The sequence below is a fragment of the Oncorhynchus keta genome, chromosome 33 (genome assembly GCF_023373465.1).
Source record: "Oncorhynchus keta strain PuntledgeMale-10-30-2019 chromosome 33, Oket_V2, whole genome shotgun sequence".
Lineage (NCBI taxonomy): Eukaryota > Metazoa > Chordata > Actinopteri > Salmoniformes > Salmonidae > Oncorhynchus > Oncorhynchus keta.
The window spans coordinates 12,745,852-12,759,723 of record NC_068453.1 but is presented as its reverse complement, the minus strand read 5'-3'; the positions used below and the strand labels follow the sequence as shown (position 1 = coordinate 12,759,723).

The following is a 13,872-nucleotide window of genomic DNA, read 5'->3' as shown; positions in this document are numbered from 1 at the left end:
TGTAGAGAGTGTGGTTGTTCTGTTAAAATTGCAGTACTGAGCAGTGTACTGTTGACCATGACGCCACAGACAGTGATACTGGTGCTCACCGACAGGACCTAGCAAGTTATTAGGCTCCCTGTGCGATGGTTCCATACACATTCTATGGCTTGGTTGGTAGAGCATGATTCACTGTCTCTCTGGCCTAGTTTGTGAGTGCTGTTGTGGGGTTGTTCTTTAGCTGGTTCCGTCTGTTGATCCAGAGCAGGGCTGTTGTGGTGTTTTGGGAGGCTGTGTAACAGGCTTATTTGGGAGGAATGCAGGGGCAGCAGGCAGCGGTAGGGGCATCTGGGACTGATTTGCTGAGCAGATTTGTGAGCATGCTGCGGACGGACCTACGACCCACCCAATAAGTCATCCTTAAGCAGTGTGTGTGTGTGTGTGTGTATACAGTGCTGTCAAAAACAGGTTTTATTGAGTCCACTCTGAATCCACTCTGCGCCCTACAATAACATCATGAAGCCTGTAGGTTAGCGCTAAACTATCAATCATTTCTCACCAACTGACGAGATCTGACGTTAGGTTTGTTAGTGTTACATGATCAATGTCGTCTGGTGGTGACGGAAATCCATAGATCTAGAAAACACATTTGAAAACAGGTTACGCTTCCGCCGAAGTGCCAGATTCCTACTGAGAATGTGTTGGATTAATCACTTCTTTATGAACCAGTATATTACTTGCTAGTTATCCAACAACTTTGATTTGCCGGGTGCAAGTTGGGAAGGAAGAAAAAGTTGTTTTTTAAAAGATCCCTAGCCATTCCAGATTTTTGGCTATGACTCGTATTGTCGAGATCGAGAATTTAGGTCTTATATCAAGAACAAAGGCAATAACTTAGAACCCTAAAATCACTTCTGGGATCTTTTTCTCGGGCCTCCATTCCAAATGGTTTCAAAATATGAAGGCTGGCAGAAAGCATTCAGGGTAGTTAGTCTGTAACAGTTTCTTCAGTCTCCCTAGAAAGATCCTTGTCATTTCATTATTCCATAACTATGGCTGTGGTGATAAGGTCAGCTTTGGTTTGCAGTAGCCGGCAATTCTAGAATAGTTATTGGGGGGGAAAAGCAGGAGCCGCATAATCCAGTGGTTTCGGGTGAGGGACAGTGGTCACGGTAGAGGATCTAGGCTAACGCAGACGCCAGCACATTGTGACCACCTCTTGTAAGGCAAAGTGGGCCAAACACACGTGGCCCCATTCTGTGTGGGTGTCACCGTATTCATCGCCATGATCATAATCGGACTAATTTCATCAACACTCATTGAAAATCTTTCTTCGCAGCTATCTGACGTGTAGGCTAATGCTATGTGTGTAGGATCAACCACTAATGAGAGAAGTCCTGTTTCTGTGGTCTGCGTTTGACCTCAGCCTGAGGGATTCTCCCATGGCGCTGTCATATGCGTGTCACACATTGCGTGTTGTAAGGCCTGTAACTTTTTTTTCTCTCACGCACTCACGTACATGCATACACACTCATGTTGCACGCACGCACACACACACAAATTCATTATCTTCGGGATTTGATCATTAGGGGTATTTTTTATACATAATATTCACAAGCTCTGTCTTTTATCAAGCAGATTGGGTCTGATTAGCCAGATGCTCATAAATCATGATTTGGATAGGCTGCTAATTTAGATTTGGCCATCTTTAACGCAATACAGTCCAAGAACATTGTGTCGTTTAGCGATTGTGTTAAAAGAAATCTCATAAAAACGTTCTCCCTTTTAAGAGAAACTGATTTTAAACTATTCCCCTATGGAAGGCGGACTGTTTAACTCTCCCATACTTTAAAACCAACTTTGAGAAAGTGGATCTATAGCTGTTTACCACTCCAAATAAACAGAGAGAATGTTTGTGGCACGGTTGACATGGGAAACAACACCACAGGGTTTCACTTATAGCTTGAACACATGTTTTATAACTGCATCTTTCCAGGGGGCCTCAGATTATAGCTAGCTGTCCTCCAACAATGAAGAACGTGGTCTTCTGGGAGAAAATGATGCTCTTGAATGACATCATGGATTTCCCACAATTCCCAGAGGTGGCTCTATACTGGGGATGTGAGTTTCTCTCATAATAAACATATAGCAAATTAGTATGTTTTTCTGTCTTGGGAATTTGCCAATGCCTCTTATACTCCCATGTAGTGCTTTTCTTTTACTGTAAAAATATGCATGTACAACAAACATAACCAGTTCCACCATTGTGTGGAGTTGGAAATATGGATTAATGCTAGTTTGGACAGGATTTGGAAGACAAAACATTAAGAACACCTGCTCTTTCCATGACATAGACTGCCCAGGTGAAGGCTATGATCCCTTATTGATGTCACTTGTTAAATCCACTCAAACCAGTGCAGATGAAAGGGAGGAGACAGGTTAAAGAATGATATTTAAGCCTTGAGACATGGATTGTGTTTGTGAATGGAGGGTGAATGGGCAAGACAAAAGACTTAAATGCTTTTGAACTGGGTGCCAGATGCACCGGTTTATGTCAAGAACTGCAACGCTGTTGGGTTTTTCACACTCAACAGTTTCCCGTGTGTATCAAGAATGGTCCCCCACCCAAAGGACATCCAGCCAACACAACTTTGGAAAGCATTGGAGTCAACATGGGCCAGCATCCCTGCGGAACACTTGAAACACCATGCCCTGACACAGTGAGGTTGTTCTGAGCACACAAGGGAGTGGAGGTGCAACTCAATATTGGGAAGGTGTTCTTAATGTTTTGTACACTCAGTGTGTACATGTGTAAGGGTTAGGGTTATTCTTATTAAATACTTTTTCTTTACATAGTTGAATGTGCTGACAACAAAATCATCACACGAAAATGATCAATGGAAATGAAATTTATCAACCCATGGAGGTCTGGATTTGGAGACACACTCTTTAATTAAAGTGGAAAACCACACTACAGGCTGATCCAACTTTGATGTAATGTCCTTAAAACAAGTCAAAATGAGGCTCAGTAGTGTGTGTGGCCTCCACGTGCCTGTATGACCACCTACAACGCCTGTGAATGCTCCTGATGAGGTGGAGAATTTGCCAATCTTGGTGTTCTCTGGCAAATGCCAAACGTCCTGCTCGGTGTTGGGCTGTAAGCACAACCCCCACCTGTGGACGTCGAGCCCTCGTACCACCCTCATGGAGTCTGTTTCTGACCGTTTGAGCAGACACATGCACATTTGTGGCCTGCTGGAGGTCATTTTGCAGGGCTCTGGCAGTGCTCCTCCTTGCACAAAGGCGGAGGTAGCGGTCCTGCTGCTGGGTTGTTGCCCTCCTACGGCCTCCTCCACGTCTCCTGATGTACTGGCCTGTCTCCTGGTAGCGCCTCCATGCTCTGGACACTACGCTGACAGACACAGCAAACCTTGCCACAGCTCGCATTGATGTGCCATCCTGGATGAGCTGCACTACCTGAGCCACTTGTGTTGGTTGTAGACCCCGTCTCATGCTACCACTAAAGTGAAAGCACCGCCAGCATTCAAAAGTGACAAAAACATCAGCCAGGAAGCATAGGAACTGAGAAGTGGTCTGTGGTCACCACCTGCAGAACCACTCCTTTATTGGGGGTGTCTTGCTAATTGCCTATAATTTCCACCTGTTGTCTATTCCATTTGCACAACAGCATGTGCAATTTATTGTCAATCAGTGTTGCTTCCTAAGTGGACAGTTTGATTTCACAGAAGTGTGATTGACTTGGAGTTACATTGTGTTGTTTAAGTGTTCCCTTTTTTTTGAGCAGTGTATATTGTATTTGTACTGTATTCGTCATGTATATGTTGCTAGCTGTACACATGCCCAACACTTCTCATCTCTACCATAATAAGCTGCATGTATATTTGACTTTGGTCTGTCCAGTCCTGCAGCTTATGACTTTGACTTATGAACTTACCTTGCACAATGGCAGCAATAGAATAGTCCCAAAAGTTCCAACCCCACCTGTAAGAAAGAGACCTAGGGCCTCAGTCTTGAAAGGATAGCACTGACCGAAGACAAGGTTCCATTCGATTACTTATTCCATATAAAAAGACTGAGCACAATACTGCTGCTCTTCATCGGTCCTACCTCCTGCGGCTCTGCATTGGCCCTACCTCCTGCAGCTTTTCAACGGCCCTACCTCTTGTAGTTTGCTGTACTCCACCACTCTGTCCTGGAGAGAGATGCTCAAACAACAAAGACAAGATGCTAGTTCATGGTAGACAATATCTTTGAAACGGTACTACATATCTAGAGTTGATCCGTCTTTGTGTGTATCATTTATTGATAAGATGTTTTTAACGTTTGACCGAACAAAACAATGCTGCATTGCGCCACCCGGTCTTTACCGCGGCTACTGCAATTTTAGCCTGTAGGCCTAGATTGATGGAAGGTGTAATGTGAGCTGTATAATCAGTAGAGGTGTGATGGGTGCTTCCCTTCCACACCACCCAGCTCATATGAGTTCCAGGCATACTCAATCAGACAGTCAAAGTATTTGAAAGAAAGCAAATACTATTTGAACCCAGGTCTGCGGTGGTCCAGTCTGTTCACCAAGCTGGTTCCCCGCTGATTATCCCCTCTCTCCCCCATCCTGTGTGGTCATTCCTATCATGACTCAGTCTGTCTGCTAGGCATTACCGTTCCCTCCGTGTGGAGTGGAGCAGATTTAGAGGTGATTACACATTGATTAATGACTTGTTGTCTTCAGTAGAATCCCACAGCCTGGCAGGAGAAATTCTGCTGAGAGTTCTTCTCTCATATGGACATTGATCACCATTGTGAGAGCTAGCCTGATCTGGTTCACACACATAACTAACCTTTACCCTAAACCCCCTACAAATAGCATTTGACCCTGTGGGGACTAACAAAATGTCCCCACAAGAATAGTTAAACACCACACTGAACCATTGGTGCTCTGCAACTGGAGTAGTTAGAGATGGTATCACCTACATATTTGCTTGTTAGCAGCCCTCTGAATAAGAGCTTGTTAGCAGCCCTCAGTATAAGAGCCTGTTAGCAGCCCTCTGTATAAGAGCTTGTTAGCAGCCCTCTGTATAAGAGCTTGTTAGCAGCCCTCGGTATAAGAGCTTGTGAGCAGCCCTCGGTATAAGAGCTTGATAGCAGCCCTCGGTATAAGAGCTTGTTAGCAGCATTTGTCCTATTTTGTTGCCTTAAAACCTGGAAATTAAAATATATTTTTTGGGGGGTTTGTATAATTTGATTTACACAACATGCCTACCACTTTGAAGATGCAAAATATATTTTATTGTGAAACAAACAAGAAATAAGACAAAAAAACAGAACTTGAGCATGCATAACTATTCATCCCCCCCAAAGTCAATACTTTGTAGAGCCACCTTTTGAAGCAACTACAGCTGCAGGTCTCTTGAGGTATGTCTCTATAAGCTTGACACATCGAGCCACTGGGATATTTGCCCATGTTTCAAGGCAAAACTGCTCCAGCTCCTTCAAGTTGGATGGGTTCTGCTGGTGTACAGCAATCTTTAAGTCATACAACAAATTCTTAATTTGATTGAGGTCTGGGCTTTGACTAGGCCATTCCATGACATTTAAATGTTTCCCCTTAAACCACCTCAGTGTTGTTTTAGCAGTATGCTAAGGTCATTGTCCTGCTGGAAGGTGAACCTCCGTTCCAGTCTCAAATCTCTGGAAGACTGAAACAGGTTTCCCTCAATAATTTCTCTGGATTTAGCGCCATCCATCATTCCTTCAATTCTGACCAGTTTCACAGTCCCTGCCGATGGAAATGGTTTTCTCGGGGTGAAGTGTTGTGTTTGAACCAGACATAGCTTTTCCACGATGGCCAAAAATCTCAATTTTAGTCTCATCTGACAAGAGTACCTTCTCCCATATGTTTGGGGAGTCTCCCACATGCATTTTGGCGAACACCAAACATGTTTGCTTATTATTTTCTTTAAGCAATGGCTTTTTTCTGAGCCAGGCTCTGTGGAGTATACGACTTAGTGGTTCTATGGACAGATATTCCAATCGATGCTGTGGAGCTTTGCAGCTCCTTCAGGATTATCTTTGGTCTCTTAGTTGCCTATCTGATTAATGCCCTCCTTGGCTGGTCCGTGAGTTTTGGTGGGCAGCCCTCTAGCAGGTTTGTTGTGGTGCCATATTCTTTTCATTTTTTAATAATGGATTGAATGGTGCTTCATGGGATGTTCAAAGTTTTGGATATTTTTTATAACCCAACCGTGATCTGTACTTCTCCACAACTGTGTCCCTGATCTGTTTGGGGAGCTCCTTGGTCTTCATAGTGCCTCTTGCTTGGTGGTGCACCTTTCTTAGTGGTGTTGCAGTCTCTGGGGCCTTTCGGGACAGGTGTGCAGTTGAAGTCGGAAGTTTGGCAAGTCGGTTAGGACATCTAATTTGTGCATGACACAAGTCATTTTTACAACAATTATTTACAATCAGATTATTTCACTTATAATTCACTATCACAATTCCAGTGGGTCAGACGTTTACATACACCAAGTTGGCTTTGCCTTTAAACAGCTGGGAAAATTACAGAAATGATGTAATGGCTTTAGAAGCTTCTGATAGGCTAATTTACATAATTTGAGTCAATTGGAGGTGTACCTGTGGATGTATTTCAAGGCCTACCTTTAAACTCAGTGCCTCTATGCTTGACATCATGTGAAAATCCAATAAAAATAAATCAGCCAAGACCTCCACAAGTCTGGTTCATCCATGGGAGCACTTTCCAAATGCCTGAAGGTACCACGTTCGTCTGTACAAACAATATAAACACCATGGGATCACACAGCCGTCATACCACTCAGGAAGGAGACTTTGGTGCGAAAAGTGCATATCAATCCCAGAACAACAGCAAAGGATCTTGTGAAGATGCTGGAGGAAAATGAAAATGGTACAAAAGTATCTATATCCACAGTAAAATGAGTCCTATATCGACATAACCTGAAAGGCCGCTCAGCAAGGAAGAACCCACTGCTCCAAAACCACCACAAAAAAAAATCCAGACTACGGTTTGCAACTGTGCATGGGGACAAAGATTGTACTTTTTGGAGAAATGTCCTCTGGTCTGATGAAACAAATATAAAACTGTTTGGCCATAATGACCATCGTTATGTTTGGAGGAAAAAGGGGGAGGCTTGCAAGTCAAAGAACACCATCCAAACCGTGAAGCACGGGGGTGGCAGCATCATATTGTGGGGCTTTGCTGCAGGAGGGAGTGGTGCACTTCACAAAATAGATGGCATCATGAGGACGGAAAATGATGTGTATATATTGAAGCAACATCTCAAGACATCAGTCAGAAGTTAAAGCTTGGTCGCAAATGGGTCTTCCAAATGGACAATGACACCATGCATACTTCCAAAGTTGTGGCAAAATGGCTCAAGGACAACAAAGTCGAGGTATTGGAGTGGCCATCACAAAGCCCTGACCTCAATCCTATAGAAAATGTGTGGGCAGAACTGAAAAAGCGTGTGTGAGCAAGGAGGCCTACAAACCTGACTCAGTTACACCAGCTCTGTCAGGATGAATTGGCCAAAATTCACCCAACTTATTGTGGGAAGCTTGTGGAAGGCTGCCTGAAATGTTTGACCCAAGTTAACCAATTTAAGGCAATGCTACCAAACACTAATTGACTGTATGTAAACGTCTGATCCACTGGGAATGTAATGAAAGAAATAAAAGCTTAAATAAATAATTCTCTACTATTATTCTGACATTTCACATTCTTAAAATAAAGTGGTGATTCTAACTGACCTAAGACAGGGAATTTCTGCTAGGTTTAAATGTCAGGAATTGTTTTTAAATGTATTTGGCTAAGGTGTATGTAAATTTCCGACTTCAACTGTATATATACACTGAGATCATGTGACAGATAATGTGACACTTAAATAATGTCCACCTGTGTACAATCTAACTAATTATGTGACTTCTAAATGTATTTGGTTGCACCAGATCTTATTTAGGGGCTTCATAGCAAAGGGGGTGAATAAAAAAGCACGCACCACTTTTCCATTTAAACCATTTTGGAAATATATATATATTTTTTTCATTTCACTTCACCAAATTGGACAAATAAAATCCATTTAAATTACAGGTTGTAATTAAACTAAATAGCAAAAAAGCCAAGGGTGTGAATACTTTTGCAAGCCACTGTAAGTATCAAAAGTAAATGGAACTGCTAAAAAGTATAAGTTTACACCATTTAAAATTCTGTATATTAAGCAAACCAGATGGCACAATTGTATTTTTGTTTGTTTATTGACAGATAGCTAGGGGCACACTCCAACACACTTTACAAACAAAGCATTTGTGTTTAGTGAGTCTGCCAGATCAGACGCAGTAGGGTTGACCAGGGATGTTCTCTTGATAAGTGTGTGACTTTGACCATTTCCCTGTCAAAATGTAAAGAGTACTTTTGGGTGTCAGGGAAAAGGTATGGAGTAAAAAGTACATCATTTTCTTGAGGAATGTAGTAAAGTAAAAGTTGGCAAAAATGTAAATAGTAACGTACAGATATCCGCAAAAACTACTTAAGTAGTACTTTAAAGTATTTCTACTTAGGTACTATACACCACTGCTAGTAATCTTTTCATCCTTGTACTCCACATTCCTGCTCCTCGCCCCAGTCCCAGACAGTCACTGCTGCATCACAAATGGCACGCTGTTCCCTAAATAGTCCACTACCTTTGACCACAGCCTATAGGGCTCTGATGTATTTAATAGGGTGCCATTTGGGATGCACAAACGGTCCCATAACAAATGACCTGAATAAAAGGAGGCTAATTGAAAATGGAGTGGTTGAAAAGTGGAGAGCATGTTCTCCCCAGCCAGAGGAGATGCAGACAGGCTAAATAATTGTTACATATTCAATAGCTTCTCCAAACAGCGGGTCATCTTCTATGCCCCCTATATTTTGTGGATTAACTTGGAGTTACTCACTCGCGAGTCCTATGTCCCTATGTTTGGTTCGTAGTCGAGTAAGCACATATTTCCGTGTGTATTACAAATCTTCTGGGTGTCTATATATACACGCACACACACACACACACACACACAGCTGATTAACAAATGGTTGGCTCCCGAACAAGGATTTTCCCCATCCGTCAAATGACTAATACCCCATAATTCTATGAAATAAAGATGCTCTATTGACAGTAATATCTGTCATGAAGCATTGCCTTCTTACTCTTCCAACCTCAATGTTTTGATTGTCTCTTTCCTGGTGTAAAGCAGTTGGCTGCATATTCTGGGGTATCAGTTCTAGTCGTTTAGTTCATTCCAGGCTCTGGCACTGCAGATCACCAAATCCCTTCTGGTCCACGGATGAGGGGTCAAAGTTATGTGTAAATTGTGTATGTCATTAACTGGTTTAGTGGAGTCTATTCTCCCTTACTACAGCCTGTGATTCCTTCCTCTGAGTCGGTCTTCTGAATCCTTGCCCTTTTCTCCATCCAATGATGTCTGCTTCTTGCCGCTCATCCAAACAGATGATCGTCTTGTCATTTCCTGGCTTCTTTTAGCATGAATAACCTATACACTATCCTGTTGATGGTGAAATCACTTAGGAGCATTTGGAGGCATTAGCTTCATTATCCTATACTTTGCCATAAAATGTTGTTGATTATGGTGGCACACTGCCTGTACATTCCTGCTGACTTGGTAGTGTTGTGTTTATAGCTTGGAGAGAATAGAACAACAGGAACAGGTGGAGTTGATTTGGACATGTGGGAGACATTTCCTCATCCAGCTGAGGGCCCCAGGCTTCTGGACCGGTGTTACTTACTTCTGTGTTTGTGAGCGAGTGTGTGCTCTTTTTCTCCATCCATCTTGCTCCTCAGTTGCCTTAGGGAAATGAAGACCTTTCAGATTTGAGTGTTTACATTTGTCTGCCTGTGGAGCGCCAGAGAGTGATCTGAGCTATCGAACCCTGAAGTATTCGGTGGGAAGGAAGTCTTGTACACAAACACACACATTTTGCTGACCTTTACAGGCCACAATGTCAATGGTAGACCAAGTCTCCTGAAATATAGATGAAAACTCATGGTAAATAGTGTGGTCTACAGAGTACCTCAATGTGGTCTACAGTTTATTGTGAGGTACTCTGTAGACCACACTATTTAACAAGAGAGTTATCTATATTTTCATATTTTTTCATCGCTGTCTATCTTCCACCGCTAACCAATGTAGGCACTAAGTCCACACTCAGTGAGCTGTATAAGGTCATAAGCAAACAGGAAAACGGTCATTAAGGTGGCGCTCCTAGTGGCTGGGGACTTTATTGCAGGGAAACTTAAATCTGTTTTACCTCATTTCTACCAGCATGTTAAATGTGCAACCAGAGGGGAAAAAATACTCTTTTACTCCACCTTTACTCCACACACAGAGATGCTTACAAAGCTCTCCCTCGCCCTCCATTTGGCAAATCTGACCATAATTCTATCCTCCTGATTCCTGCTTATAAGCAAACACTAAAGCAGGAAGCACCAGTGACTCGGTCAATAAATAAGTGGTCAGGTGTCTTAGATGATAAGCTACAGGACTGGAATATGTTCCGGGATTCTTCCAATGGCATTGAGGAGTACATCACATCAGTCACTGGCTTCATAAATAAATTAATCAATGACGTCATCCTCACAGTGACCGTACGTACATACCCCAACCAGAAGCCATGGATTACAAGCAACATTTGCACTGAGCTAAAGGGTATAGCTGCCGCTATCAAGGAGCGGGACTCTAACCTGGACGCTTATAAGAAATCCCTCTATGTCCTCAAACGAACCATCAAACAGGCAAAGCGTCAATACAGGACTAAGATTGAATTGTACTACACCGGCTCCGATGCTCATCAGATGTGGCAGGGTATGCAAACTATTAGACTACAAAGCACAGCTGCGAGCTGCCCAGTGACACGGGCCTACCAGATGAGCTAAATTACTTCTGTGCTCACTTCGAAGGCAAGCAGCACTGAAGAATCAGCTGTTCCGGACGACTGTGTGATCACACTCCATAGCCAATGTAATACAAGTCAGTTGTAGAACAAATTCTTATTTTCAATGACGGCCTAGGAACAGTGGGTTAACTGCCTTGTTCAGGGGCAGAACGACAGATTTGTACCTTGTCAGCTCGGGGATTTGAACTTGCAATATTTCGTTTGCTAGTCCAACACTCTAACTACTAGGCTACGCTGCCGCCCCAAAACATTCACAAGGCTGCAGGGCCAGACGGATTACCAGGACGTGTACTCCGAGCATAGCGCTGACCAACTGGCAAGTGTCTTCACTGACATTTTCAACCTGTCCCTGACTCAGTCTGTTTCAAGCAGACCCGCATACACCCTGTGCCCAATAACACTAAGGTAACTTGCCTAAATGACTACCAACCCATAGCACTCACATCTGTAGCCATGAAGTGCTTTGAAAGGCTGGCCATGGTTCACAACACCATTATCCCAGAAACCCTAGACCCACTCCAATTTGCGTATCACCCCAGCAGATCCACAGAGAGTCCATCTCTATTGCACTCCACACTGCCCTTTCCCAAATGGACAAAAGGAACACCTACGTGAGAATGCTATTCCTTGACTACAGCTCAGTGTTCAACACCATAGTGCCCTCAAAGCTCATCACTAAGCTAAGGACCCTGGGTCTAAACACCTCCCAGGTGGTAAGGGCAGGTAATAACACATCTGCCACACTGATCCTCAACACAGGGGCCCCTTAGTAGTGCGTGCTCAGTCCCCTCCTGTACTCTCTGTTAACCCATAACTGCTTGGCCAGGCACAACTCCAACACCATCATTAAGTTTGCCGGACTACACAACAGTGGTAGGCCTGATCACCGCCAACGATGATACAGCCTATAGGGAGGAAGTCAGAGACCTGACCGTGTGGTGCCAGAATAACAACCTCTCCCTCAACGTGATCAAGACAAAGGAGATGATTGTGGACTACAGGGAAATTAGTACCAAGCACACCCCCATTCTCATTCGCAGGGCTGTAGTGGAGCAGGTTGAGTGCTTCAAGTTCCTTTGGTGTCCACATCACCAACAACTAACATGGTCCAAACACAACAAGACAGTCTTGAAGAGGGCACAACAGAACGTATTCCCCCTCAGGGGACTAAAAAGATTTGTCATGGGTCCTCAGATCCTCAAAAAGTTCTACAGCTGCACCATTGAGAGCATCCTGACTGGTTGCATCACTGCCTGGTATGGAAACTGCTCAGCCTCTGACCACAAGGCACTACAGAGGGTAGTGCAAATTATTATAATAATACCCCCCACAGTTCTAAAACCAAAGTTGTTCCCCTGGCTATTAACATATATAGGTGCCATGTACTAAAACACCTGTTATTAGAAAGGTGTTTCCTTCATTTTCAGAAGTGAAGTTAACCACTAATGCTGTAAAAGGCACTAGGTATCTGAGTGTTGATGTAACTCCTGTCCTTTGTCAGAACATCATTCAGATATTGTCATTCCTTCACAGTGTCTTGAAGCATACTGGATAAATGAGCGTAAAGGTAGAATTTAGAAATGTCAAAGGAAGAGAAGAACCAGTTTAGAGAGGCGTGCCCAACCAAAACATCAAACAACGCTGCAGAGACCGAGAGAGGGTTCCAACACTGGTCCTTGAAACACATGTGAGACGTGGCCCACGTCCACCTCGTCTGAGAGGAAGATCTAGGGTCGTGCTCAGGAGCTTATTACAGGATGTTACGGAACAGAACCGTCAGAAATATTACGTAGAATAGAAATGCATGTCCATCATGCGCCCGGGGTTGGGGAAAAGGGAGAAGACGTATTTCTGTTCTAATTAAATGGAAAATAAATGACCTATTCTATTATATTCTATTGTACACTTTGTACAGTAGGGAATCATGGGAGCTCTATTCAAGAGGAACATGAGCTTCTACATTCTCGGACGTTCAGGGTTCTAAGGATTTGTCATATTACAAGTGTGAATCCGAAAAGTGGATGATGGCTCGGTTAACAGAAGGAGTCTCATATCACCCATACACTCTTCAAACTCTTCTAATTAATAAACCCATTTATTCATATTCCGAATATCCGTTTCAGTGTGTCGTGCTTTCACCCCATCCAAATGGTATGGCTCTAATGATTCATTAAAACAGTAAACCACTGGCGTTAGAAGAAGATAGGCCTTGGTATCATGCATAACTCTCTCTCGCAGTGTGTTTGTGTGTGTTATTAAGCCCACAATCCAAGGAATGTGTGAAGTAAGCTTTTGGATGCAAAGGGAAAACCGGTCAGCCAGTGAGGACGGGGAGACGACCACAGAGTGAATGTATTAAGGCAGTTGTCAGATAAATAATTGGGAATGTATGTCACTTTGAATGAGTCCAACTGCTGACAGGACATTCGGCTTGGTGCATCTCCATAACACACCATCATTATCAGACGCAGCAGGAAGAACACCCTGTGGTGGGAAGAAAGTGTGTGTGCACGCCCATGTGAATGCATGCCCGTATGCGTGTGTCTGAGTCAGTGTGTGCTGGCATTCAGGCATGATGTGTATTTACGAGCATGTATGGAAACATTCACGCGTGTGTGATGTTTTGAAAGGGCATAAGGGATCAACACAATTTCAAAGATTTGATGGAGGGAATCAGTCAATTGAAATAAATTCATGAGGCCCTAATCTATGGATTTACAAATATGCATCTGAAATACAGATATGCATCTGTTGGTCACAGATACCTTAAAAAAAGGTAAGGCGTGGATCAGAAAACCAGTCATTATCTGGTGTGTCCACCATTTGCCTCTTCGCATAGAGTTGATCAGGGTATTGATTGTGGCTTGTGGAATGTTGTCAAAATCCTCTTCAATGGC

The 13,872-nt window shown here is 43.3% G+C and overlaps 1 non-coding gene across 1 annotated transcript; it reads left to right on the top strand.

Annotated features, from left to right (window-relative positions):
- The first annotated feature begins 10 nt into the window (after window positions 1-10).
- On the top strand, window positions 11-140 carry LOC118366439 (small Cajal body-specific RNA 14). The gene has a single exon (XR_004821952.1). It is a non-coding gene; the product is annotated as a small Cajal body-specific RNA 14 (non-coding RNA).
- Window positions 141-13,872: the final 13,732 nt, after the last annotated feature.